Source organism: Aulonocara stuartgranti (genome assembly GCF_965226115.1).
Source record: "Aulonocara stuartgranti genome assembly, chromosome: 7".
Taxonomy (NCBI): Eukaryota; Metazoa; Chordata; class Actinopteri; order Cichliformes; family Cichlidae; genus Aulonocara; species Aulonocara stuartgranti.
The window spans coordinates 12577720-12589874 of record NC_138945.1 but is presented as its reverse complement, the minus strand read 5'-3'; positions in this window follow the sequence as shown (position 1 = coordinate 12589874).

Sequence of the window (12155 nt, the reverse complement as noted above, 5' to 3'; positions counted from 1 at the left end):
AAAATCTTAGCTCAAACGGCTGCAAAACCTGTTTACCAAGCACGGGGATATTGAGTTCTATAAGATAAAGCCATAAACATGTTTGTCTGAGTCTTCTATCAAAAGTTACAGCGATTTATATGAAGTTGTTCAAAAACGCTTTATTTCGCCAAGACAATGCGTTTCTCACTGTTACATGCATTTGAATGGGAAACTCGCCTGAAACAAAGTATAGGTTTTCATTATGTGAATAATTTTAAAATCTTAGCTCAAACGGCTGCAAAACCTGTTTACCAAGCACGGGGATATTGAGTTCTATAAGATAAAGCCATAAACATGTTTGTCTGAGTCTTCTATCAAAAGTTACAGCGATTTATATGAAGTTGTTCAAAAAAACTTTATTTCGCCAAGACAATGCGTTTCTCACTGTTACATGCATTTGAATGGGAAACTCGCCTGAAACAAAGTATAGGTTTTCATTATGTGAATAATTTTAAAATCTTAGCTCAAACGGCTGCAAAACCTGTTTGCCCAGCACGGGGATATTGAGTTCTATAAGATAAAGCCATAAACATGTTTGTCTGAGTCTTCTATCAAAAGTTACAGCGATTTATATGAAGTTGTTCAAAAACGCTTTATTTCGCCAAGACAATGCGTTTCTCACTGTTACATGCATTTGAATGGGAAACTCGCCTGAAACAAAGTATAGATTTTCATTATGTGAATAATTTTAAAATCTTAGCTCAAACGGCTGCAAAACCTGTTTACCCAGCACGGGGATATTGAGTTCTATAAGATAAAGCCATAAACATGTTTGTCTGAGTCTTCTATCAAAAGTTACAGCGATTTATATGAAGTTGTTCAAAAACGCTTTATTTCGCCAAGACAATGCGTTTCTCACTGTTACATGCATTTGAATGGGAAACTCGCCTGAAACAAAGTATAGGTTTTCATTATGTGAATAATTTTAAAATCTTAGCTCAAACGGCTGCAAAACCTGTTTGCCCAGCACGGGGATATTGAGTTCTATAAGATAAAGCCATAAACATGTTTGTCTGAGTCTTCTATCAAAAGTTACAGCGATTTATATGAAGTTGTTCAAAAACGCTTTATTTCGCCAAGACAATGCGTTTCTCACTGTTACATGCATTTGAATGGGAAACTCGCCTGAAACAAAGTATAGGTTTTCATTATGTGAATAATTTTAAAATCTTAGCTCAAACGGCTGCAAAACCTGTTTACCAAGCACGGGGATATTGAGTTCTATAAGATAAAGCCATAAACATGTTTGTCTGAGTCTTCTATCAAAAGTTACAGCGATTTATATGAAGTTGTTCAAAAAAACTTTATTTCGCCAAGACAATGCGTTTCTCACTGTTACATGCATTTGAATGGGAAACTCGCCTGAAACAAAGTATAGGTTTTCATTATGTGAATAATTTTAAAATCTTAGCTCAAACGGCTGCAAAACCTGTTTGCCCAGCACGGGGATATTGAGTTCTATAAGATAAAGCCATAAACATGTTTGTCTGAGTCTTCTATCAAAAGTTACAGCGATTTATATGAAGTTGTTCAAAAACGCTTTATTTCGCCAAGACAGTGTGTTTCTCACTGTTACATGCATTTGAATGGGAAACTCGCCTGAAACAAAGTATAGATTTTCATTATGTGAATAATTTTAAAATCTTAGCTCAAACGGCTGCAAAACCTGTTTGCCCAGCACGGGGATATTGAGTTCTATAAGATAAAGCCATAAACATGTTTGTCTGAGTCTTCTATCAAAAGTTACAGCGATTTATATGAAGTTGTTCAAAAACGCTTTATTTCGCCAAGACAATGCGTTTCTCACTGTTACATGCATTTGAATGGGAAACTCGCCTGAAACAAAGTATAGGTTTTCATTATGTGAATAATTTTAAAATCTTAGCTCAAACGGCTGCAAAACCTGTTTACCAAGCACGGGGATATTGAGTTCTATAAGATAAAGCCATAAACATGTTTGTCTGAGTCTTCTATCAAAAGTTACAGCGATTTATATGAAGTTGTTCAAAAAAACTTTATTTCGCCAAGACAATGCGTTTCTCACTGTTACATGCATTTGAATGGGAAACTCGCCTGAAACAAAGTATAGGTTTTCATTATGTGAATAATTTTAAAATCTTAGCTCAAACGGCTGCAAAACCTGTTTACCAAGCACGGGGATATTGAGTTCTATAAGATAAAGCCATAAACATGTTTGTCTGAGTCTTCTATCAAAAGTTACAGCGATTTATATGAAGTTGTTCAAAAAAACTTTATTTCGCCAAGACAATGCGTTTCTCACTGTTACATGCATTTGAATGGGAAACTCGCCTGAAACAAAGTATAGGTTTTCATTATGTGAATAATTTTAAAATCTTAGCTCAAACGGCTGCAAAACCTGTTTGCCCAGCACGGGGATATTGAGTTCTATAAGATAAAGCCATAAACATGTTTGTCTGAGTCTTCTATCAAAAGTTACAGCGATTTATATGAAGTTGTTCAAAAACGCTTTATTTCGCCAAGACAGTGTGTTTCTCACTGTTACATGCATTTGAATGGGAAACTCGCCTGAAACAAAGTATAGATTTTCATTATGTGAATAATTTTAAAATCTTAGCTCAAACGGCTGCAAAACCTGTTTGCCCAGCACGGGGATATTGAGTTCTATAAGATAAAGCCATAAACATGTTTGTCTGAGTCTTCTATCAAAAGTTACAGCGATTTATATGAAGTTGTTCAAAAAAACTTTATTTCGCCAAGACAATGCGTTTCTCACTGTTACATGCATTTGAATGGGAAACTCGCCTGAAACAAAGTATAGGTTTTCATTATGTGAATAATTTTAAAATCTTAGCTCAAACGGCTGCAAAACCTGTTTACCAAGCACGGGGATATTGAGTTCTATAAGATAAAGCCATAAACATGTTTGTCTGAGTCTTCTATCAAAAGTTACAGCGATTTATATGAAGTTGTTCAAAAACGCTTTATTTCGCCAAGACAATGCGTTTCTCACTGTTACATGCATTTGAATGGGAAACTCGCCTGAAACAAAGTATAGGTTTTCATTATGTGAATAATTTTAAAATCTTAGCTCAAACGGCTGCAAAACCTGTTTACCAAGCACGGGGATATTGAGTTCTATAAGATAAAGCCATAAACATGTTTGTCTGAGTCTTCTATCAAAAGTTACAGCGATTTATATGAAGTTGTTCAAAAAAACTTTATTTCGCCAAGACAATGCGTTTCTCACTGTTACATGCATTTGAATGGGAAACTCGCCTGAAACAAAGTATAGGTTTTCATTATGTGAATAATTTTAAAATCTTAGCTCAAACGGCTGCAAAACCTGTTTACCAAGCACGGGGATATTGAGTTCTATAAGATAAAGCCATAAACATGTTTGTCTGAGTCTTCTATCAAAAGTTACAGCGATTTATATGAAGTTGTTCAAAAAAACTTTATTTCGCCAAGACAATGCGTTTCTCACTGTTACATGCATTTGAATGGGAAACTCGCCTGAAACAAAGTATAGGTTTTCATTATGTGAATAATTTTAAAATCTTAGCTCAAACGGCTGCAAAACCTGTTTGCCCAGCACGGGGATATTGAGTTCTATAAGATAAAGCCATAAACATGTTTGTCTGAGTCTTCTATCAAAAGTTACAGCGATTTATATGAAGTTGTTCAAAAACGCTTTATTTCGCCAAGACAGTGTGTTTCTCACTGTTACATGCATTTGAATGGGAAACTCGCCTGAAACAAAGTATAGGTTTTCATTATGTGAATAATTTTAAAATCTTAGCTCAAACGGCTGCAAAACCTGTTTGCCCAGCACGGGGATATTGAGTTCTATAAGATAAAGCCATAAACATGTTTGTCTGAGTCTTCTATCAAAAGTTACAGCGATTTATATGAAGTTGTTCAAAAACGCTTTATTTCGCCAAGACAATGCGTTTCTCACTGTTACATGCATTTGAATGGGAAACTCGCCTGAAACAAAGTATAGGTTTTCATTATGTGAATAATTTTAAAATCTTAGCTCAAACGGCTGCAAAACCTGTTTGCCCAGCACGGGGATATTGAGTTCTATAAGATAAAGCCATAAACATGTTTGTCTGAGTCTTCTATCAAAAGTTACAGCGATTTATATGAAGTGGTTGAAAAACGCTTTATTTCGCCAAGACAGTGTGTTTCTCACTGTTACATGCATTTGAATGGGAAACTCGCCTGAAACAAAGTATAGATTTTCATTATGTGAATAATTTTAAAATCTTAGCTCAAACGGCTGCAAAACCTGTTTGCCCAGCACGGGGATATTGAGTTCTATAAGATAAAGCCATAAACATGTTTGTCTGAGTCTTCTATCAAAAGTTACAGCGATTTATATGAAGTTGTTCAAAAACGCTTTATTTCGCCAAGACAGTGTGTTTCTCACTGTTACATGCATTTGAATGGGAAACTCGCCTGAAACAAAGTATAGATTTTCATTATGTGAATAATTTTAAAATCTTAGCTCAAACGGCTGCAAAACCTGTTTGCCCAGCACGGGGATATTGAGTTCTATAAGATAAAGCCATAAACATGTTTGTCTGAGTCTTCTATCAAAAGTTACAGCGATTTATATGAAGTTGTTCAAAAACGCTTTATTTCGCCAAGACAGTGTGTTTCTCACTGTTACATGCATTTGAATGGGAAACTCGCCTGAAACAAAGTATAGATTTTCATTATGTGAATAATTTTAAAATCTTAGCTCAAACGGCTGCAAAACCTGTTTGCCCAGCACGGGGATATTGAGTTCTATAAGATAAAGCCATAAACATGTTTGTCTGAGTCTTCTATCAAAAGTTACAGCGATTTATATGAAGTGGTTGAAAAACGCTTTATTTCGCCAAGACAGTGTGTTTCTCACTGTTACATGCATTTGAATGGGAAACTCGCCTGAAACAAAGTATAGATTTTCATTATGTGAATAATTTTAAAATCTTAGCTCAAACGGCTGCAAAACCTGTTTGCCCAGCACGGGGATATTGAGTTCTATAAGATAAAGCCATAAACATGTTTGTCTGAGTCTTCTATCAAAAGTTACAGCGATTTATATGAAGTTGTTCAAAAACGCTTTATTTCGCCAAGACAATGCGTTTCTCACTGTTACATGCATTTGAATGGGAAACTCGCCTGAAACAAAGTATAGATTTTCATTATGTGAATAATTTTAAAATCTTAGCTCAAACGGCTGCAAAACCTGTTTGCCCAGCACGGGGATATTGAGTTCTATAAGATAAAGCCATAAACATGTTTGTCTGAGTCTTCTATCAAAAGTTACAGCGATTTATATGAAGTTGTTCAAAAACGCTTTATTTCGCCAAGACAATGCGTTTCTCACTGTTACATGCATTTGAATGGGAAACTCGCCTGAAACAAAGTATAGATTTTCATTATGTGAATAATTTTAAAATCTTAGCTCAAACGGCTGCAAAACCTGTTTACCCAGCACGGGGATATTGAGTTCTATAAGATAAAGCCATAAACATGTTTGTCTGAGTCTTCTATCAAAAGTTACAGCGATTTATATGAAGTTGTTCAAAAACGCTTTATTTCGCCAAGACAATGCGTTTCTCACTGTTACATGCATTTGAATGGGAAACTCGCCTGAAACAAAGTATAGGTTTTCATTATGTGAATAATTTTAAAATCTTAGCTCAAACGGCTGCAAAACCTGTTTGCCCAGCACGGGGATATTGAGTTCTATAAGATAAAGCCATAAACATGTTTGTCTGAGTCTTCTATCAAAAGTTACAGCGATTTATATGAAGTTGTTCAAAAACGCTTTATTTCGCCAAGACAATGCGTTTCTCACTGTTACATGCATTTGAATGGGAAACTCGCCTGAAACAAAGTATAGGTTTTCATTATGTGAATAATTTTAAAATCTTAGCTCAAACGGCTGCAAAACCTGTTTACCAAGCACGGGGATATTGAGTTCTATAAGATAAAGCCATAAACATGTTTGTCTGAGTCTTCTATCAAAAGTTACAGCGATTTATATGAAGTTGTTCAAAAAAACTTTATTTCGCCAAGACAATGCGTTTCTCACTGTTACATGCATTTGAATGGGAAACTCGCCTGAAACAAAGTATAGGTTTTCATTATGTGAATAATTTTAAAATCTTAGCTCAAACGGCTGCAAAACCTGTTTGCCCAGCACGGGGATATTGAGTTCTATAAGATAAAGCCATAAACATGTTTGTCTGAGTCTTCTATCAAAAGTTACAGCGATTTATATGAAGTGGTTGAAAAACGCTTTATTTCGCCAAGACAGTGTGTTTCTCACTGTTACATGCATTTGAATGGGAAACTCGCCTGAAACAAAGTATAGATTTTCATTATGTGAATAATTTTAAAATCTTAGCTCAAACGGCTGCAAAACCTGTTTGCCCAGCACGGGGATATTGAGTTCTATAAGATAAAGCCATAAACATGTTTGTCTGAGTCTTCTATCAAAAGTTACAGCGATTTATATGAAGTTGTTCAAAAACGCTTTATTTCGCCAAGACAATGCGTTTCTCACTGTTACATGCATTTGAATGGGAAACTCGCCTGAAACAAAGTATAGATTTTCATTATGTGAATAATTTTAAAATCTTAGCTCAAACGGCTGCAAAACCTGTTTGCCCAGCACGGGGATATTGAGTTCTATAAGATAAAGCCATAAACATGTTTGTCTGAGTCTTCTATCAAAAGTTACAGCGATTTATATGAAGTTGTTCAAAAACGCTTTATTTCGCCAAGACAATGCGTTTCTCACTGTTACATGCATTTGAATGGGAAACTCGCCTGAAACAAAGTATAGATTTTCATTATGTGAATAATTTTAAAATCTTAGCTCAAACGGCTGCAAAACCTGTTTACCCAGCACGGGGATATTGAGTTCTATAAGATAAAGCCATAAACATGTTTGTCTGAGTCTTCTATCAAAAGTTACAGCGATTTATATGAAGTTGTTCAAAAACGCTTTATTTCGCCAAGACAATGCGTTTCTCACTGTTACATGCATTTGAATGGGAAACTCGCCTGAAACAAAGTATAGGTTTTCATTATGTGAATAATTTTAAAATCTTAGCTCAAACGGCTGCAAAACCTGTTTGCCCAGCACGGGGATATTGAGTTCTATAAGATAAAGCCATAAACATGTTTGTCTGAGTCTTCTATCAAAAGTTACAGCGATTTATATGAAGTTGTTCAAAAACGCTTTATTTCGCCAAGACAATGCGTTTCTCACTGTTACATGCATTTGAATGGGAAACTCGCCTGAAACAAAGTATAGGTTTTCATTATGTGAATAATTTTAAAATCTTAGCTCAAACGGCTGCAAAACCTGTTTACCAAGCACGGGGATATTGAGTTCTATAAGATAAAGCCATAAACATGTTTGTCTGAGTCTTCTATCAAAAGTTACAGCGATTTATATGAAGTTGTTCAAAAAAACTTTATTTCGCCAAGACAATGCGTTTCTCACTGTTACATGCATTTGAATGGGAAACTCGCCTGAAACAAAGTATAGGTTTTCATTATGTGAATAATTTTAAAATCTTAGCTCAAACGGCTGCAAAACCTGTTTGCCCAGCACGGGGATATTGAGTTCTATAAGATAAAGCCATAAACATGTTTGTCTGAGTCTTCTATCAAAAGTTACAGCGATTTATATGAAGTTGTTCAAAAACGCTTTATTTCGCCAAGACAGTGTGTTTCTCACTGTTACATGCATTTGAATGGGAAACTCGCCTGAAACAAAGTATAGATTTTCATTATGTGAATAATTTTAAAATCTTAGCTCAAACGGCTGCAAAACCTGTTTGCCCAGCACGGGGATATTGAGTTCTATAAGATAAAGCCATAAACATGTTTGTCTGAGTCTTCTATCAAAAGTTACAGCGATTTATATGAAGTTGTTCAAAAACGCTTTATTTCGCCAAGACAATGCGTTTCTCACTGTTACATGCATTTGAATGGGAAACTCGCCTGAAACAAAGTATAGGTTTTCATTATGTGAATAATTTTAAAATCTTAGCTCAAACGGCTGCAAAACCTGTTTGCCCAGCACGGGGATATTGAGTTCTATAAGATAAAGCCATAAACATGTTTGTCTGAGTCTTCTATCAAAAGTTACAGCGATTTATATGAAGTTGTTCAAAAACGCTTTATTTCGCCAAGACAATGCGTTTCTCACTGTTACATGCATTTGAATGGGAAACTCGCCTGAAACAAAGTATAGGTTTTCATTATGTGAATAATTTTAAAATCTTAGCTCAAACGGCTGCAAAACCTGTTTGCCCAGCACGGGGATATTGAGTTCTATAAGATAAAGCCATAAACATGTTTGTCTGAGTCTTCTATCAAAAGTTACAGCGATTTATATGAAGTGGTTGAAAAACGCTTTATTTCGCCAAGACAGTGTGTTTCTCACTGTTACATGCATTTGAATGGGAAACTCGCCTGAAACAAAGTATAGATTTTCATTATGTGAATAATTTTAAAATCTTAGCTCAAACGGCTGCAAAACCTGTTTGCCCAGCACGGGGATATTGAGTTCTATAAGATAAAGCCATAAACATGTTTGTCTGAGTCTTCTATCAAAAGTTACAGCGATTTATATGAAGTTGTTCAAAAACGCTTTATTTCGCCAAGACAATGCGTTTCTCACTGTTACATGCATTTGAATGGGAAACTCGCCTGAAACAAAGTATAGGTTTTCATTATGTGAATAATTTTAAAATCTTAGCTCAAACGGCTGCAAAACCTGTTTGCCCAGCACGGGGATATTGAGTTCTATAAGATAAAGCCATAAACATGTTTGTCTGAGTCTTCTATCAAAAGTTACAGCGATTTATATGAAGTGGCTGAAAAACGCTTTATTTCGCCAAGACAGTGTGTTTCTCACTGTTACATGCATTTGAATGGGAAACTCGCCTGAAACAAAGTATAGATTTTCATTATGTGAATAATTTTAAAATCTTAGCTCAAACGGCTGCAAAACCTGTTTGCCCAGCACGGGGATATTGAGTTCTATAAGATAAAGCCATAAACATGTTTGTCTGAGTCTTCTATCAAAAGTTACAGCGATTTATATGAAGTTGTTCAAAAACGCTTTATTTCGCCAAGACAATGCGTTTCTCACTGTTACATGCATTTGAATGGGAAACTCGCCTGAAACAAAGTATAGGTTTTCATTATGTGAATAATTTTAAAATCTTAGCTCAAACGGCTGCAAAACCTGTTTGCCCAGCACGGGGATATTGAGTTCTATAAGATAAAGCCATAAACATGTTTGTCTGAGTCTTCTATCAAAAGTTACAGCGATTTATATGAAGTTGTTCAAAAAAACTTTATTTCGCCAAGACAATGCGTTTCTCACTGTTACATGCATTTGAATGGGAAACTCGCCTGAAACAAAGTATAGGTTTTCATTATGTGAATAATTTTAAAATCTTAGCTCAAACGGCTGCAAAACCTGTTTGCCCAGCACGGGGATATTGAGTTCTATAAGATAAAGCCATAAACATGTTTGTCTGAGTCTTCTATCAAAAGTTACAGCGATTTATATGAAGTTGTTCAAAAACGCTTTATTTCGCCAAGACAGTGTGTTTCTCACTGTTACATGCATTTGAATGGGAAACTCGCCTGAAACAAAGTATAGATTTTCATTATGTGAATAATTTTAAAATCTTAGCTCAAACGGCTGCAAAACCTGTTTGCCCAGCACGGGGATATTGAGTTCTATAAGATAAAGCCATAAACATGTTTGTCTGAGTCTTCTATCAAAAGTTACAGCGATTTATATGAAGTTGTTCAAAAACGCTTTATTTCGCCAAGACAATGCGTTTCTCACTGTTACATGCATTTGAATGGGAAACTCGCCTGAAACAAAGTATAGGTTTTCATTATGTGAATAATTTTAAAATCTTAGCTCAAACGGCTGCAAAACCTGTTTGCCCAGCACGGGGATATTGAGTTCTATAAGATAAAGCCATAAACATGTTTGTCTGAGTCTTCTATCAAAAGTTACAGCGATTTATATGAAGTTGTTCAAAAACGCTTTATTTCGCCAAGACAATGCGTTTCTCACTGTTACATGCATTTGAATGGGAAACTCGCCTGAAACAAAGTATAGGTTTTCATTATGTGAATAATTTTAAAATCTTAGCTCAAACGGCTGCAAAACCTGTTTGCCCAGCACGGGGATATTGAGTTCTATAAGATAAAGCCATAAACATGTTTGTCTGAGTCTTCTATCAAAAGTTACAGCGATTTATATGAAGTGGCTGAAAAACGCTTTATTTCGCCAAGACAGTGTGTTTCTCACTGTTACATGCATTTGAATGGGAAACTCGCCTGAAACAAAGTATAGATTTTCATTATGTGAATAATTTTAAAATCTTAGCTCAAACGGCTGCAAAACCTGTTTGCCCAGCACGGGGATATTGAGTTCTATAAGATAAAGCCATAAACATGTTTGTCTGAGTCTTCTATCAAAAGTTACAGCGATTTATATGAAGTTGTTCAAAAAAACTTTATTTCGCCAAGACAATGCGTTTCTCACTGTTACATGCATTTGAATGGGAAACTCGCCTGAAACAAAGTATAGGTTTTCATTATGTGAATAATTTTAAAATCTTAGCTCAAACGGCTGCAAAACCTGTTTACCAAGCACGGGGATATTGAGTTCTATAAGATAAAGCCATAAACATGTTTGTCTGAGTCTTCTATCAAAAGTTACAGCGATTTATATGAAGTTGTTCAAAAACGCTTTATTTCGCCAAGACAATGCGTTTCTCACTGTTACATGCATTTGAATGGGAAACTCGCCTGAAACAAAGTATAGGTTTTCATTATGTGAATAATTTTAAAATCTTAGCTCAAACGGCTGCAAAACCTGTTTACCAAGCACGGGGATATTGAGTTCTATAAGATAAAGCCATAAACATGTTTGTCTGAGTCTTCTATCAAAAGTTACAGCGATTTATATGAAGTTGTTCAAAAAAACTTTATTTCGCCAAGACAATGCGTTTCTCACTGTTACATGCATTTGAATGGGAAACTCGCCTGAAACAAAGTATAGGTTTTCATTATGTGAATAATTTTAAAATCTTAGCTCAAACGGCTGCAAAACCTGTTTGCCCAGCACGGGGATATTGAGTTCTATAAGATAAAGCCATAAACATGTTTGTCTGAGTCTTCTATCAAAAGTTACAGCGATTTATATGAAGTTGTTCAAAAACGCTTTATTTCGCCAAGACAGTGTGTTTCTCACTGTTACATGCATTTGAATGGGAAACTCGCCTGAAACAAAGTATAGGTTTTCATTATGTGAATAATTTTAAAATCTTAGCTCAAACGGCTGCAAAACCTGTTTGCCCAGCACGGGGATATTGAGTTCTATAAGATAAAGCCATAAACATGTTTGTCTGAGTCTTCTATCAAAAGTTACAGCGATTTATATGAAGTTGTTCAAAAACGCTTTATTTCGCCAAGACAATGCGTTTCTCACTGTTACATGCATTTGAATGGGAAACTCGCCTGAAACAAAGTATAGGTTTTCATTATGTGAATAATTTTAAAATCTTAGCTCAAACGGCTGCAAAACCTGTTTGCCCAGCACGGGGATATTGAGTTCTATAAGATAAAGCCATAAACATGTTTGTCTGAGTCTTCTATCAAAAGTTACAGCGATTTATATGAAGTTGTTCAAAAACGCTTTATTTCGCCAAGACAGTGTGTTTCTCACTGTTACATGCATTTGAATGGGAAACTCGCCTGAAACAAAGTATAGGTTTTCATTATGTGAATAATTTTAAAATCTTAGCTCAAACGGCTGCAAAACCTGTTTGCCCAGCACGGGGATATTGAGTTCTATAAGATAAAGCCATAAACATGTTTGTCTGAGTCTTCTATCAAAAGTTACAGCGATTTATATGAAGTTGTTCAAAAACGCTTTATTTCGCCAAGACAATGCGTTTCTCACTGTTACATGCATTTGAATGGGAAACTCGCCTGAAACAAAGTATAGGTTTTCATTATGTGAATAATTTTAAAATCTTAGCTCAAACGGCTGCAAAACCTGTTCTGTTTGCCCAGCACGGGGATATTGAGTTCTATAA